At 39.5% G+C, this 18,089-nt stretch overlaps 1 long non-coding RNA gene across 1 annotated transcript in view; it reads left to right on the top strand.

Moving 5' to 3' along the window:
* The window catches only part of LOC119862067, a 119,321-nt gene that overhangs the window by 70,474 nt on the left and 30,758 nt on the right, over nucleotides 1–18,089 (top strand). Inside the window, exons 2-3 of the long non-coding RNA XR_006280713.1 lie at nucleotides 6,969–7,085; nucleotides 7,847–7,941. This is a non-coding gene — a long non-coding RNA (uncharacterized LOC119862067). The remainder of the gene's footprint in view (nucleotides 1–6,968; nucleotides 7,086–7,846; nucleotides 7,942–18,089) is intronic.

The following is an 18,089-nucleotide window of genomic DNA, read 5'->3' as shown; positions in this document are numbered from 1 at the left end:
GGCTGGTGAAGTCTTGTTAAGATCACTTGGCCCTTATGATAAGTGAGAAAGCCTCAGCTATCCTCTGGCAGCTTCCTGCATTCTACACAACCAGGATTCAAACCAGTTCCTGGCAGTTAACCAATGGTCCTTCCATACTGATACTGTTAGGTCTCTCTCTAGCCTCTAACGGCATTGGGCATACAATACTGGTGACTTATATAAAACCTTGCAGGACAGAATTGGGTGGCATTACCGTGAATCCACTTATTAGTCTTAGCCATAGTCCAGACAGTTATGGCAGGCATTTGCTCACCATCATCCAAGTAGCTATTTGTTGAATCTCTCCTCTTTAACATCTAAGTGAGACCACTTAAGGAGATCATGAGATTCCAAAGGCCCAGGTTTCATCAATGTGTGCATGATACTCAATTGTATGTTTCTGATACAGCCTTTGCCATCACCAACATATTACAACACCTGGAAAAGTTGACTCCAGCTCTATTCAGAAAAGACAAATAATGTTAACAGGAAGATTAAAAACACTTGGAGGAACTGGTGAGCCACCTGAACACCACTGTCTGTGGAAGGATCAGACCACACATGTTTTATGTTGTGGGAAACCTCAGTGTCAAGATAGACAAGCAGATACCCACAGTAGTGAGCAAGGATTTTTTTTAATCTCCAATTGTCCAGGAAACTGTGACATCTCTCCTCTCACTTGGGAACTAGCTACTCTTGTCTTCTCCAGGATAGCCTCCTGAACACTCAGCTGGGGGTTGACTGCAGTCACAAGAAAGCAGAAATTGGTATAGTCTGCATTAATGCACCTTGTAGCAACAAAAGCCAATGCAAACGCATCACAGCTCTGCTTCAAGCAACTCAACTCCCCTGTTTGTTTCAGAAGAGAATTTAAAGTTCTGGGGCCAGACCATGTGCTGTGTTTTCAAGAGATTCAGCCTAGAAATGCAACTGAGAGTTTGAGGAGAGGAGCAAAGGTAGTTTGAAACCATCTTTGAACCTCTCTGATATGTGTCTTCTCTGACGGCTGCACTGACATACAGAAGTACACCCAGCTACCTGTGGACAGTTTCACAGCCCACAGATAGTGGAGCACAGGACACTCTGGCCATCTCCAGCCCCACTGCATAAAGAATCCATAGATTTGGCGGGACTGGGACCTTCTTATTCCAACATGTATTGGGACTACAGAGATTAAATCACTGCATGTGATGGGATTCTGCATAAAGGACATTGTACCCCATTACTGCTAGGTGTGAGGTAAAATATAAGCTATAATCCATAATGTCTGAGTATTGAGAGATGTAAACACAGAGCCTGAGATGTCCTGTGCTCGCCAGGCATGAATACTGCCATCCAAGACTAAGTATCCCAGTGTGAAATCTGCACTGAATCTATTGGAAACTGCCTGCAAAAGAGACACTGAAACCATTGTAACACTACACCCCATATTCTTTGTAGAGATAGATATGATATGATTATGGTATCACTAAAATGTATTTTATTCAAGATATCATTGAAAAGGTTATGATTCACTGAATATGATTGTGCTATTTGTATTCATGTATCATTTTGGTATCTGAAGTTAGAATATTGTCTATGCATATATTGCAAATGTGTTTACATCTGGGGAACACCCACTAGGCGGAATGCAATCAGTCTAGATGGCTGGCTGGGATGGGCCATTAGGGAGAACAATAGGTCTTAGAAGAAACTAATCTCCCACCAGGGAGACTTCCTGAGAATGCTACAAACAACCTACGATTTATGGCTTCTATGACCTTACAGGGGCATATGACCAAGTCACTGGGTACTGGACTCCATCTTGGAATACCAGTGTTTTTCCACTGACTGGGCGTGGGAACCAAACATGGAGACAAAGGGTTCCCACCATATGCAAAAGCTATTTAAGGCAGGGGAGTGACATCATCATGGTTCTTCACTGATTCCCTGTCCAAAGAGACTCCTGAGAACACCTGAGGAAGGAGGGCTGAACTGGGGGAAAGGGCTGAACCAAGGATAGAAGAATTTCTAGCCTGTGAAATGAATACCTGGGGTTTAAGCTGCAAGCAAGTGCAGCTTGCCCTTTAAGAAGCTTTGCAACTGGCTTAAATCATCATTTAGGGTGAGAATTTGCTACTCATATCTAATCTCTTTAGTATATTAAGATTAGATTGTCTTTTTGTTTATTTGTGAGGTAATCTGCTTTGATATGTTTGCTATCTCTTATAATCACTTAAAATCTATCTTTTGTAGTTAATAAACTTGTTTTTATTTTGTCTAAAACCAATGTGTGGAAATCATACTTGGGGCAGAAAGCTGTTGCATCTTTCTCTCCATGTTAAGGGAGAGGGTGAATTATATGAGCTTACGCTATACAGTTCTCTGTGCAGTGCAAGACGGTATAATTTTGGGTTTACTCTCCAGAAAGGAGAAAGCTGAGAAGCTAGTAAGTGCCCTAGCTGTATAGTCTTCCCATGCAGGGGCTGGTCAGAAAGCCTTCTGCATGTTATTACAGCTAGGTGTGTGCCTACCAGTGTGCTGGTGAAAGTGTGAGACTGGGAGTATGTCTGCAGCTTGTCACAGCATTACAGGGTGAGTGGGAGTCAGGTTGGTGGGTCGGGGGGCTCAGTGGTACCCCAGTTCCAGACAGCACCCTGGGGGGAACCCACCACAACCACATGATATTCCATATCAACCTTGCTCTAGGTTTGGAACAGATCTCTGAATTAAAAAGAACAATTACCTATTATGGAGTATTCTGCTCAGATGTCACTTTGCTCAGTTTTTTGTGATTCCTGAAGAGTTAATAACACATAATAGCTCACAAGTGATTCATTTTGGCAATCATTTTTGACATATCATTTCAAGCACACTATGTCAAGCCCTGACTATGTACTGTCCAATAGCCTATTAAAAAAGTATGTGCAAGTAGCAAATAACTAGATTTTAAAAAAGAAAGCAAGCACTCCAATGGGTTCAAGAGCTCAATACTTAGTATTAGAATTGAAGTTAGGTGGGACATTCAAAATATTCAAATTTTGACACTTAAAAAAAATTTAACTTTTCATGGAAATCTTTCCCAATTTTTGTTAGGAAGTAGAAACACCTCTCAGAATACTTAGGAGCACTAGTTCAGAGACGTATAAGCAGGACAAAAACTTTAGTACTAACATCTCACAATCTGCTTGAGCTGAAGACAATCTTGATAGTTACAAAAGAAAAATGTATTTCAGGGAATTAGAACAGAAGAAGTACTACAAGTAGGGCACAGAGCTACCCACAATGCAAGTGGGATAAGATGTTAGACTTGAAACAGACAGGTGGATGGCAACCTGCCAAAGCAGCAGGTATGCCATCTGCAACAAGGTTGTATGTCACAACCATCTCTGAAAGTAACTTCCACAGAAGACAGCTATACGAAACCAAGGAGGATACTGACTATTTCCTGAGCACATCCAATATAATATTGATAGTGCTTCTGTCCTTTCTGAAGTCACTGAAAATGGAGAAACACCAGGTGCAGCAGCAAACACAGCATTCAAGGGATCAGATACACTGCAGTGACCAGTCCACTGCAAAAGAAATTGTCTTGCAAAAAAGAAAAGGCCATGTGACCAGAAAGCCATTGAGCATCAGAGACAGCAATTTCTGACAAGTGTCCAATACCCTGCCTTCTTTCTTCTACACTTTTCTATTTGTTTATGCTATTAATTGGTTACATTGGTTTCTGGGGCATGTCTTACCTGTATCTGATTTTCAAAAAGAAGACGAAAGAGGGAGGGGATGTAACAGTAGCCCCTGGAATGCGTAGACACTGACACCCGTCATGTGACGCATATCATGTGACTGGGACCAGTATATAGAAATACGTCTTACCAGCACTCATCCATGTCATACCTTTATTACAGATAGCATCTTTGTTACTTATTGGTTTGGATAATGTAAATGCACACTGGCTTGTCCCAGCATGATAAAGGAAGAGGGGTCCTTCTAACATCTCTGTTCTAATAATCTTCTTCCAGAGAGAAAGAATAGGGCAAAAGCTTTAGAAAAATTTATTGTCTAGCATGCAGTGTGTAATTTCCATAATTTATCACAAAAAATCTGCCATATTGGCAGGTTTGATTTAATGCCATCAGAAGTGTAATGTTACATAGAATAGATGGCTAATTGGGTTAATTTAATAGCAGGTTAAATCTTTCTTTTATTTTGTGTTAGAGGAACTTTAAAAATAGTGCAGTTTTCAAGTGATCTTGGAAGTGTAAAGTAGAGTTTCTTGATTAAAAAAAAATATATAGCATTCCTACTGCTAGGTTTATGGTGGGAGTTACTGGCACTCATCCAGTTCACTGCATGAAACTCTAAGCTGCCTGGATAAGTGCAGAATTTAGCATTGGGTCTTAAGGTTTTGTCTGGTTCATTGCCAAAGATGTTATGTATTTAGCTGAAAAATTGCCTAGACGTTAATTGAGAGGAAAACACTAATATATATCTCCCCCACCTTAAAAATGCTATGGATATGGATATGTCACTGATCTTGATATGAGCGATATGTTTTCAGTATTCCTAAAATTGGCTAGATCGAGTTTTCAGGGTCTACATGTACCCTAGTCACTACTAATATCATTGCTCTCTTTCGTGTCTTTGTAATCTCCCTAGTCACTGTGTCCTTAGAAATATCCAGCAGCCAGGACTATGATGTTACTACAGTGGGCAGGGCTAAAGCTCAGCATTAGCCAAACAATTTTGTGGGACTTCCACAGACAAGGTTACATTAATTTTACCCTCAAAGTCTTACCTCCCTCCTTAATGCAACCAAACAGCTTATGGAATGACCCCTTTGCCCACCATGGCCACAGCCTAGAAAATCCTAGAAGTTCTGATTACAGTGTATGTCTTTACTTAAACCCTCAGCTGTTACTGCATTTTAAATGATTCAAAATAGCAAAATGAGTTTTGCATCTAGTGAAACTGACCACACATAACCCCACTATGCTGTATAATCTAATATGGTAGATTGTGAATTTAATATGCCTCTAACAGTTCACACACTGCACTAGACTTCTAGGCTTTAGCAACTCCATGTTTGCTATAAAGTGAGTGTATTTAATCTTGATAAATCAAACAGTGTTCCTAAACAGTTTTGAGCCAGCCTACAGCAGTGAAGCTTTAGTACTTAATGATCAAGCCACATCTGTAAGTAGAAAGAAAAGGAGTACTTGTGGCACCTTAGAGACTAACAAATTTATTAGAGCATAAGCTTTCGTGAGCTACAGCTCACTTCATCGGATGCATTTGCATCCGATGAAGTGAGCTGTAGCTCACGAAAGCTTATGCTTTAATAAATTTGTTAGTCTCTAAGGTGCCACAAGTACTCCTTTTCTTTTTACGAATACAGACTAACACGGCTGCTACTCTGAAATCTGTAAGTAGGCGTCTGATCATTTTGTACAATACCTATTGCTTCCTCTCAGGATAAGGAGATGGGGGGGAGGGGAAAGAGATACAAGAAACAAAACTGGGGCTTATATAAAAGGAAATAAGGAAAACTGTTATCTTTCAATCCTGACTGACTGTCTCTTCCACATTTACTGTATGCCCTTGATGCACTGAGGTTGAAGAGATTTGAGCAAAGCGGAAACAATGATATTTTGCTACTGTATGAATTCTCTCTCCTTGCACTTAATCCTGATCTTACTGGGGCCTTGTGCTGAAAGCTAATAATTTTGATGGGCCCTGAATAAAACCAGTAGCTTGAATTCCTGCCACCAGCCCCTTTATAATGAATAGGCCTAATGAATGCTAGTAAGTGGTAGGAATCTGTGACCAGCTGCATCAATGCAGGTAATACAGCTCAGATTTAATTGGGAGCAGGTATTGGAAGGCTGTATTACTTTAATTGGTGAGGGGGTTTTCTAAATGGAAAGGACAAAGTATAATGGGCAAATTGTGCTGTACAATAGCACTTAAGCTGGGATTGTATGCATTCGTTAATCTGTTGAGGAATGAGGCAATTCTAAACAATTTTCTCAGTGAAACCAACTCCAGAAAGCTTGTCCCTTTTGTTCTCCCTTGGGAAAATGCAAGATTGAAACAGAAAATACCTTTACCGAGGCAATCATTTGCCACGTGTGGAAAGCGGATACAGCTGTAAACTACGAAAAAGGGATCTTTGTAGTACCATAAAGGATGGAAAAAGAGATAAAGCTGTGCATAAGAGTGGGCCTGTCACTGCATCCAAAGGAGGAATAAAGTGATGACATTTACAGTGACAGATGAGACTGTAAAGAGAACTCGGGACAATTTAGAGAGGGAAATTTGATATTTAAAAGAAAGGGCTCTGATAATTAAAAGTAGCATTACATTAAACTGTTATGTATGTCATTAGTGACAGAAGGGAACTGGTGCCTTTTGAAAAGTTAATGATTCAAACAGACCTGCTCCTGAAACTTTGTATTTAGTAAAGTTCACTTGAGCACAAACTACTTTATGTAACACAGGCTTCATTTACTCCTTATTTTATAATAGGAAATAAAATTTTACAATAATGTGGAATATGCACTTTATATATCATAAGCCAATTTGTGTACTGTTTAGGGGTGTATATGTCTGTAAATGCAATACTGTGTACGTTAAAAGTAGAGCTGAATATCCCAACATATGTAAATATTGTTGAAAATGCTCATTCCATTGAATGTTATGGAAAGAGTAAGTCACTTCAATGGGGCACAAGATATCCCTGTCAATTGCTTTTTCTAGTTCATATAGGGCTAGGGTTATTCAACATAGGGACAACAGAATGTAGCTTAGAAAGTAAAGTACTTGCAGGTTTGTGGTGCACTTAATAATGTGCAGTACAGAACATGCAACCACATTGTATGACTGATACACCCATAACGGGTTAAGAAAGCAATTGTAACTGAGTTCTACTAATAGGGCTTTTACTCTTGTATATTTCATTACAGGTGGGAAAACTAGAAGGATTGTATGTCCTTCAGAGTTCATGTAGGCCTGGCAGTGGGAGGAGAGAAACAAAATGAAGCATAAAGCAAGGGTTGAACGGGCTTTCCCAGGATCCCCAGGTGGGTTTCGTGTATTGCCTAACGTTGAAAATGAGACAGATACAGCTTTCTACATTGGTTGTAAAGGCTGAATTATCTTACATTTACTATTGTTCATGTCAAAAGTAAATGCACAAAGCTACAGCTTATTTCTGAAAGTCTTTGTCAGGAGACGTATTTTGTTTGTTCTACATTTTCTCTTTTTTATAGATAAGTTCAGAATTTAGTCTCAAGCTTACAAAATATTTGCAAATCATAAGGTAAATTCTCAGTTTTTTTTAAAAAAAATACAGCAGTAGCATTATTAAATTCCAAAAGGGAAAATGAAATGAATACTTCTCATTTCTCTGGAGATCGACTTAAAAAAAATCTTCACTGAAGCTTTCAATTGGCACTCAGTGAACTGTAGCAAAGTTTTGCCTGACTGTGCAGGAGGTACATAATAAAATATGTAACCTAAAGTCTGTGCCAGCAAACAAAACATGACACTCAAGGAATAACTAGCTAATGGGCAATTGTTTCATTATTTTTTTAAAGGATATGATGCAAATAGGCTCAGAAGAGTGCAACTGGTGGTCATAAGGTTTAAAAATAAAACTGCTGATTTTTTTAATTTTTTTTGCAGAAGTGGATATGTACAATCTACTTTGATATCCTAAATTTGGAGAACTGCTAGTCATTATTAAAACACTAAGACTAGCTTTATGCAATACGTCTGTTTTATTTTTATGGACAAAATAAAGGAATTTAATGTCACTTTGTCTTCAAATTCTGTTTTGTAGAATGTCATCCATATTAGTAGACACATTAAGGAGACATCATAAAAGGACCCAGGGGGAATATACAACTCAGAAGATGGGGAGCTACTGAGGATTAAGTGAGTTTCTTTTAAAAATAGCTGAGTTCCTGAAGTTGCCCAAAAATAAACTGGTGCAAAACAATGGGTCTATAATCAGCACTGGTAAAGCTTGTTGCAGGAATGTTTACAGTGTAAGGTCAGATGCCACAATACTATTGTTAGGTATAGCTATGGAAGACGAGACTTCAGAATCTAAGTGGGGAATTAAGTACTGTAGAAAATATCTATTGTTTGACTGTAATATCTGAGCACCTCCCATCGATCTACCTGCTATCTATAGCTGTAAAATATAATAACAATCTCTTCTTTTACAGCCTGTAAAGAAAACAGCTTCACTTTACAGGAATTTGGGTTTTCTTTGTGTCAATGTATGTGTTAGACAGAAAAACTTATTGAGAGAAAGGTAATCAGATGGGACCGTGAAGGGGCCTATAGGACCCAAGATAGAATGCTATGTCAAAGAAACCAGCTTTGCATTTCTGAAAACTGTGACATAACTGTAGACATTCTTGTATCTGTTTCTGCTATTACTTCTGACTCTTATATTTATAACAGATCACTTTGTGTACTCTGTGTGAGCTTTTATATTTAAAAATACAATTTTAGTCAATTTAGTGTTTGTGTGAAAGGTCACAGATTTGCAGCTCTGGAGACTGAAGTCCTTTATAGAACAACATGGGTGTTTACAGTGCATGCTTCATATGCCACCAAGCAAATGTGCCTTAACCTTAACAAGCCAATTCTATAAACTCCTTCAGTCTTTGGCTTCTGTGCAGATGTTGCTAATAAGTTCTAATAATGAAGGCGGGGGAGCAGAGCAAGCAGATTCTAAGAACTAGAATGAAGACTACCAACTCATTTTACCTAGGTCCTTAAATAGCTATCTGATGGAATGACAACTGGTTGTTATTAATATGGATTGGATTTAAGTTGATGAGCCAGCACTGAATGGCTCAGTATTCTGTTACTAATTCCCCGAGTGTATGTCTACCCTGCAGCGGAAAGGTGTTATTTCCAGCTCAGGAAGACATAGCCACACTAGCTGTGACTGAGCTAGTATGCTAAAAATACAAGTGTTGCCACATCTGCCTCAGACAGGATTATACACCGGGAAGCTAGCCCCCTGTGCCACTGTGGTTTTAGGTGCTAGCTCCATTATAGCTCCCCGCCTTCACTATAAGAACTTATTAGCAACATCTGCACAGAAGCCAAAGACTGAAGGAGTTTATAGAATTGGCTTGTTAAGGTTAAGGCACATTTGCTTGGTGGCATCTCCTCAAACAGGAACTCACACCTTATAGCTCCAGTGTAGACAGAGCCTAAAATACAGGCTTGTCTGTGGACACTGGACCTCAGTGAAATACTTCCTGGTGGCCTTGATGTTGTGTAGCTTATAGTCTGCACTATAGAAAAGTTTCAGAACCCCTGCTCTAAACCATCCAGTCACTACACATATCACTTACAAATGTATTCTATATCTGTATTATTTTTGTCACTGCTTCTGGAATAGTGCATTTTAAACCTGCTTCTTCTGACAGCAGCTCTTTAAGAATAAGGTTGTGGCTGGCCTTCCAGAGGTGCATGAGGGAAAGTGAGCAAATGGCTTCTAGACTGTGATCTGTGGGCCTGTGTATCAGCCAGCCACATCTGTAGTTCCTATACTTGGGGGAACACTGTATGCCAGTGGTTCTCAACTGTGGTCCATCGCTTGTTTAGGAAAAGCCCCTGGCAGGCCGGGCCGGTTTGTTTACCTGCCGCGTCCGCAAGTTTGGCCAATCGTGGCTCCCACTGGCCGCCTTTCGCCGCTCCAGGCCAAGGGGGGCTGTGGGAAGTGGTGCAGGCCGAGGGATATGCTGGCTGCCCTTCCCGCAGCCCCCATTGGCCTGGAGTGGTGAACCGTGGCCAGTGGGAGCCACGATCGGCCGAACCTATGGACACAGCAGGTAAACAATCCGGCGCGAAGCACCAGGGGCTTTCCCTGAACAAGCGGTGGACCACAGTTGAGAACCACTGCTGTATGCTTTTGGGGGAAAGGAAGGCCCCAAAAGTGATTATAGAGTTGCAAGGAGGAAGTTGGTTCATGCATCATGCCCAAGTCCTAACATCATCCCACAGTGTGTCCCAGGGAGAACAGGATACTTCTGTATTATCAAGATGATTGAGGAGGGATTGTGACATGTTCCCTTAAGGAGTTTCTCCTGGGGAGGTATTGCACTTCCCACAAAGCAAATCTGAGCGCTGGTGGCATGATTCAGACCTAAGCCACTTTCTTGTATGGAAAATATTTGACCTGAACATTGGTGGTGGTGGGGGGAATAGGATGCTACTACAAATAGAGACCAATAGCAGCAGAGTTTTGGAGGGAGTTTAAAGAGGGAGTATGAGAGGCTTTCCTTCCAGGTCCAGCTCTATGTACAATTTCATGATGGTCAGCCGTGATGGTGACCTGCAATGGAAGTGCTGTGTTTTCTTTCCTGCCTCAAGCCAGAAGGGATTTCCTGTACATTAAGTGCATGTTGGTAGCTGTGCTGCAAGAAAAGATTCTTGGACTTGAAGGAAAAGTAAAGATGCTATGAAGAATCAGAGCAGCTGAAAAGATCCTGAACATCAAGGTTCAGGAAACTTCAGAACCCGAGGTTCAAGGAAGAAAGGAACTGGCCACTAAGGAGTCAGAGAGAGAGAGAGAGAGAGAGAGGAAGTTGGAGAGGAGGCTTGGCATGTCAGAACAACCAGAGGCCAGAGACGTGATGGTGGCATTCTATATAGCTGGAGATAGATGAGGATAGTCAGGCTGTGACCACCAGAGAGAAGGTGACCAGGAGGATTTCCACACATCTAGCAGTTTTCAACTGATACGAGGTCCTCAACATAGAAACTGTGGAAGATATTCCTCAAGATCCAGCCAGTCCAAGGGAATGAAGAGAGGTATGGGACAAACCTATGGATGGCAACTTGGACCAACCTGTAAGAAAATCAGGCTTGCCCACAAAGATTTCTCCAACCATAAAAGGAAGACAGATGATCTTTGTTGATGTTTCAATACTCAGAAGAATTTTTAAAAAAAATTCTTTAAGAGACAGACAACAGGAAGACATGCTGTTTTCCTGGAACCAAGACACAAGTTATCCCTCTGATTGGATCGACTGCTTAAGTTGGATGGACAAGGATCCACTGGTAACACTTCATATCAGTGCTAATTATATTGCACTGCAAGCTATCTCACAGGTAATAGATGACTTCAGGGAGCTCAGAAGCATGCTGAGGAAGAATCTCCAAGGATCTTCTCTGAGATCCTTCGTATCCTAAGTGGTATAGGGTGGAGGAATTTTGTTCTGTGGAATATTGGTCACCTTCTAGGGGAAGAATACAATTTGGATGGCCTCCACCTCAGTAAAAGGGGAGTCAATCTCTTCTGGGACAAGCTGACTAGAGTAGTCATGAGGGTTGCTAAAAGGAGAGGGTAAAAATTGGGAAGACATGAGGATTCACAGAAGAACCATGAGAATGATTAAAGGATTAGAAAATATGTCTCCGAATGATAGACTCAGGGAGCTCAATTTATTTAGTTTAACAAAGAGAAGGTTAAGGGGAGATTTGATCAGTCTGTAAGTACCAACAAGGGAACAAATGTTTGATAATGGACTCTTCAATCTAGCTGGCTGGAAGCTGAAGCTAGACAAATTCAGAATGGAAATAAGGTGCAATTTTTAAAGAATGAGGGTAATTATCACTGCAACAACTTATCAAGAGTTGAGGTGGATTCCCCTTCACTTCACTAAACTGAGATAGGATGTCCTGGGATGCTTTGATTTTTCTCAGCTCTGTTTTCCTGATACAGTTAAACTTTTATGTTGAGAGTCAATTGTCATATTAAGTATCTTAGAGTAAAAGTTGCCATCTTTGCCAAATTCTCTGAGGCCAGTTGTCAGCACATGCAACATGAAGCAATAAAGGTCTTTTACGAGACCATAACATGCACTGTAACAGATAAAACTATTCTGTACCTGCTGTTAGAAATATAGAAAACTTACCTGAAAAGTCCACTCTACAGCTATATAATTTTACATGTTTCACTTGAGTTATTGAGATAACTGATGATTTTGGAGGGCAGAAAAAAGCTTTTGTTGTTTACTTCCTAAATAAAACTGACTTACAGTGGGCAGATCCTCAGCTAGTAAAAATCAGTGTAACTCTATTGACTTCCATGGAGCTCTGCTGATGTACCCGAGCCAAGGATCTGGTCTAGTGGGAACGCATAAGTCCTCTGGAAGACTGTGTAGGAAAAAAGGAATGAGAGTCTGAGGAGCAAACTGTTGGACAGATGCATTGTCTAATGGGTTAAAATCAAACCAAGCCAGAGTTAAAATCCAGAAGTTTTCTCTTTGTCACAGATCTTGGAGATTTTGTCACATTCTGCACCAGAAAGGTACAGAGATGATCAATGATTCTGCCTCTAGATTTACAGGATTTAAGCAAAGACAGACCAAACTTCTCAGCTAAAGCAGATTAGCACATAATTCCTGTCTTGCCATGTTTTTTGAATGTGGCAGAGATGGCCCTCTGCAACTTATTCCTGATGACCTTTTTCTTGATTCTTTCATTCCTCCAAAATAAAATACAAAACAAAACGTACTTAGCTACCCTGAGTAGATTTGGAGAGAGTGTACTTTTGGGATCTCAGAAATGAGTTTTCACTGCCTGTGCAGATTTGTTGAGATCATTCAACTAAATCCTGGAAAAGTATGTACACTTTTCAAAGGAGCTTATATATCACACAACAAGAGCAATGCAAAGGAGAATTCATTCCAGAATAAACACCTTCAGCTAGTCAAGTTAGACAATGAAGCATAAATAATTGAAAAAAGAAGAGAAACTTGAATTTTCTATAACTATAGTTGTTGTTAATTGGAACTAATTCCAGTGAAGTCAATGGAGTGACACTGTATAAACCTGGTGATTCTACTGTCACAAGTTTTTTAGTGAGAAGAATTTTGCCCAGTTATAACACCCTTACTTGAATTGAAAAGCACCTGTCTGTACAAGTATTCCCACTGGTTGTCTTTTAGTTCCAAAAGCATGATCTACAGTATGTGACAAATGAGAAAGAGGCGTGAAATAAGCCTGAGTATTATGCATTGCACCTAGGCCATTTAGACAGGTAGGAGGATTAGTTTATATGAATGGATTCTTATTCAGAAGTTGCCTATTTTATTGCGACCTGTTTGGTGGGAAAGACAGCAAAGGGATCTCATAATAACAGACTTTCTGATGAGATTTCCAATACTTCCTGGGTTTAATTTTAATACTTTTCTCTCACATTTTCACCTCTAGTCTTGAATTAAACCTCAGCGTGCAAACAATAATAAAAAATAGTAAAGAACAGACTTCAGTGTTTGTGTGCATGTGTGTGTGTGTGAGAGAGAGAGAGGCCTCTTTCCTGCACATAGAGGGAATCCCAGACACTAACTAAGGAAACTATGTACGCATACCTGAATGTGATATAGGAGCCACTTGACAATTGGGTAGTGGAACATTACCTGAAAGACACCAAAACAAAGAAACGCATGTTGGAAACTTCTGAAACCCAAGAATATTTTGATTATACAACATGTCCCTGAACCAGCAACCATCACCATATAAATGTTATGAATCATGAAAATACTACCAGCAGTGCTTCCAGTGACATTATAGACAAGAATTCTATTTTGTTGTTTTTTTTAAATAAACCTAAGGTCTTGCCTGCATGGTAGGGTAGTGCACTCTATGCGGTTATGGTTTCCTAAGTGTACTAACATGTTGCACATTAATTGGTCTGTGTAGACCTTGCTGGTGTGCTTTAACATAATGCTGTTTGAAACTGTGCTATGTTAAAGCACACCAACAAGGTCTACATGGACCGGTTAACTCACAACATATTAGTACACTTTAGAAATCAAACTCCTGTAGACCACATGACCCCACTGTGCCCTAAGAATAGTTTATCTGAAGTGATCCTAAACAGTAAACATCATGTATAATTCTGATTCAAGTCAGAAGATATTTTGATTTTTGGTTGATGGAATTCATGTAAAACCCTACCGAGCTTTGCCACCAAGAACCTGTATTTTTTTCCTCAAAGAAAAGCTTTAGTATCTATGAAATAACAATCATATTAATTTTTCAAGTAGATAATTGGAAGATACCCTGGATGAAACAATAAAATTACCAGTCATTTAGCAGTTAGCTGCTAATTTGCAAACTAAAAGGTTTCAAAAGTTGTTGATTACACCAATATGATCTCTCTTAGTACTACAAATTCAATTAATTTCAATATTCCAAGAGTTGAGCATGGGTTGAGCACTCCCATGGGGAGCTGACCGTTCACATGAGAAGCTGACAGCTCTTAGATTGGGATAGTTGGAGAATTAATTGCTCCTTTTTTTTTCTTTTTCTTTTGTTGTTGTTGCACACTTCCACTCTTTCCCTCTCTTGCTTTCTCTCCTTCCTGGCATCTTGTAGTAAGAAGGTTCTCTGTCTTTGTGCATCCCCTTTGCCCATACGGTGCGTGTGAGAGTTAAGCTATATTTTAGTAGACATATAGAAGACTCCTGGTAGGTCAGGGAGTGTGAAACCAGAATGAGTGGTGAAACTTCAATGGGAACAAATCAGATTTTTAAAGTTGAGGAGCTAGCCATCAATGTTTAAGGTACCTTACAATTTGTGTGTTTAGGAGTTATGCCAGCACTCTGGTATGGCTAAAGGAAAATCCTATTTCCCTGTGTGGTGGGCTATGCAACAGGGGCACAGACCTTTAATTTACTGCCCCCACATGCTGGAATGATAATTCCATGTAGAAGAAGGCAGTACTTGTACACTATTATTTTTTCATATTTTTTTCCACCAGCTTCCATTCCCAATCATGTTTCCAGGATGTCTTTGAAAAAAAAAAGAGTGTTTATCTGTTTAGAAATCTGCATACCAACAAAACACTAGCTGAGGGCTCCACTTGAATGAATGCTATAGTCAGTTGACCATTCATTGATTTGCAGCACAAAATATCAGTTCCCTTTCAGCTGGTGATCAGTATGTAATCCTGGTAGACAACTAAGTGTTCTCCTCTTTTTTCCACATGATTATATATATTATATATATTTTGTCTTGTTATTCTGCATTCGGTATTTAAAATCTGCAAATCGGTGGAGAAGATCAGGGACAAAGATGATTTTTTTAAAGCATCCATCAGTGCTGATCATGCAAAGAATTGGGCAGAAACTTATTGTACAACCAGCTACAGTGGAAATAACTCATCCTCTTTTCAAAAGGCTGTTTGTAATAGCCCAAGAGGCTCGGGTTAATGTTCTCTATCTTTCTTTCCTCAGACTTTATTCTTTTCCTGCACAATTTGTGAGAATATTTCCTTCCTATTCTCCCTCCTGGCCATGGAATGACTATCAATGGACACACATACCTCACACTTGCTGCCCTAAAACAGCACAATTCTATGGTGTGCAGGAATGTACCCATAAGAGATTTTGTTCTAAATAGGAGTAAAAAAATAAGTAAACAAAGTAATGTACAAGGTAGTTAACCTCTATCTCTTGACTATCAAAAGATGAAATAAGCAACTAGTTTCCCCTATTTAGGGATTCTTATAACATCAGATGGAAGATGTGATAAAGAAATCAAAAGAACGGAAGGATACAGCTTTCAAAAAATGCTTTCAGCTACTTCCAAAGACCTCTGAGTTGTCAAAAACTAAAGCTACATGTCCACAGTAGAATCTGAAGTGCAATGTATGGTCAACTCTCCTCTACAGATGTGAGAACTGGACATTGAGAGGAAAAAGGACACTGAGAGATGACTCAGAGCATTTGAATTTCTGCATTACAGAAGAATGATAAAAATTAGCTAATAACCAAATCAGTGAATGATGAGGTGATGAGAAAAATGAATTTTAAAAGAACAAATTAAATTAATGGGCAGCAGGTTTAAAACAAATACAAGGAAGTTCTTCTTCACACAGTGCACCGTCAACCTGTGGAACTCCTTGCCTGAGGAGGTTGTGAAGGCTAGGACTATAACAGGGTTTAAAAGAGAACGAGATAAATTCATGGAGGTTAAGTCCATTAATGGCTATTAGCCAGGATGGGTAAGGAATGGTGTCCGTAGCCTCTGTTTGTCAGAGGGTGGAGATGGATTGCAGGAGAGAGATCACTTGATCATTACGTGTTAGGTTCACTCCCTCTGGGGCACCTGGCATTGGCCACTTTGGTAGACAGGATACTGGGCTGGATGGACCTTTGGTCTGACCCAGTATGGCCATTCTTATGTTCTTATGTTCTTAACCCAATTACTTGAGACCTGAGGTAAGAGAATAACATGTCTCTGCAGACACATTGCTCACCTATCCCAGAGGAACTTGATTCCAGTACTCATACTATCAGGCAAGATCACAGACAAACTAGGAAGAGGAAGAAAGAGAGTCAGCTATGTCAGAAACATTGCCAAAGGTACTGGTATCCAAAGACGAGTGGAAGTTTTACAACTTTATCACTACTGTGAAAGATGATGGTGATGGTTGACAAACTCTGTATCAAAGATGTCACCTGAAGAAGAAGATGATGCATGAATAATTTACTCCCAGAATATTTAAGGTGGTTCCATTAATGTACAAGCAAATTCTGCTTTATAGCAATCCATGGAGTGTGAAAGCATTTGAGTGATTAGATAAAAGGCGGATTCTCCATTATGCAATCTCTTGCTCTGTCAAATAAGTTGTAAAGGGGATGAATCTGTTTTGTAATGAAGGAAAGCTTTCTGCTATTTTAATTATTTTCATCCTGCGTGAAAAATGTGCAAAACAGAAGTCTAGTGCAGAAGTCTTCAAATCTAGTGCAGCACTGTTTATAAAAATAGAATAATTTAAAAATGGTGAAACACTTCTATTGCCTGCTTCCTGGAAGATATTTGAAATATAAAAGCAGCAGTACTTTGTGATGGTTGAGAGAAGGGACATCCTAAGAATTAAGCTTTTTCTCTAGACAAAGACAAATATTTAGTATATTATCCTGAATGATATGACCTACAGATCCGTCCTCAGGGGAAAAGGGGTTCCAAGAAAAAATCTTTGGAAAAGATTTAGGGAAATATGAAGTTACCAGCAATGATTTTCAGAAATGATAGAGATTTTGAGTATCTTAATTTTCAGTTTCCAATTTGAAACATCTTAATTGGTCCTTACTTTCAGAGGTATTCAGTACTTTCTGAAAATCAGAGCCCTTAAAAATATTTCCAATGGGGCATCTGAAAATGTAGTCACTCAAGATTACTTTTTGATTCCCCAGCTATATTGCTTGATTGTGAAATATTTAGCCTATCAAAGTTGTGAAAAATGTGCTGTAGAGTTTTCAAAATCAACATCAGTTTGGTGGAAAATATAACCAAGACATCTATGGCTAATTCAGTTTATTTCAGTGGAATGTGGAACTCTTGGTAATTCGTAAGAGGAGACTTCATCAATAAGCTTCAGTGAAGGAAGCATTTTCCCATCAACAGATGCATCAGAATCTCCCATGATAATATCTAATAATAATTTCCTGTTCAACTTTCTCAGTGAATCCCAGTATTCTCAGAGTGCAGTAATTAGAAATGTTCTCAAGCACTTCATTTTAGAATATACTTGCATGTAACTGGCATTCCAGTTATAATTTAGTACTTTCCAAATGAGTCTAAACACTCAAAAATGTATCAGTCACAATTTTAGAAACATTTTTGGTCATTTGAGTCCTGTAGCAATTTTTAAATTCCAGGTTTTTAACTGCCTGGACAAGTCCCAGTGAATGAAGTTCACGCCATTTTGCTTTAGTAGCCACAAGTACCCAGACCAGAAGATTCTACCTGATCATCAGTAGCTAGCATCTCAGCTGTAGCTTGAGCTAATCTATTTAAGCAATGGGGCACTGAGGATTGGTGAGCCTCCCATCCAGGCATCCTTTCTCTATGCATCACCTAGGAATGTCTGCCTCTTGCTAGTCCTTAAAAAAAGTTCTGGCCAAAAAGGACCCAGGTCAATCTGCAGTCCAACACCAGTATGTTATTTCTTCCCATGACACCAGATTTTCCAACTTCACTGCAGAAATAACTGTAAAACCTGTTTAATCAGAATGCTGAACAATTGGAGAGAAGGT

The sequence above is a fragment of the Dermochelys coriacea genome, chromosome 1 (assembly GCF_009764565.3).
Source record: "Dermochelys coriacea isolate rDerCor1 chromosome 1, rDerCor1.pri.v4, whole genome shotgun sequence".
In the NCBI taxonomy this organism is placed as follows: domain Eukaryota; kingdom Metazoa; phylum Chordata; order Testudines; family Dermochelyidae; genus Dermochelys; species Dermochelys coriacea.
This window is presented reverse-complemented; position numbering and strand designations above follow the sequence as displayed.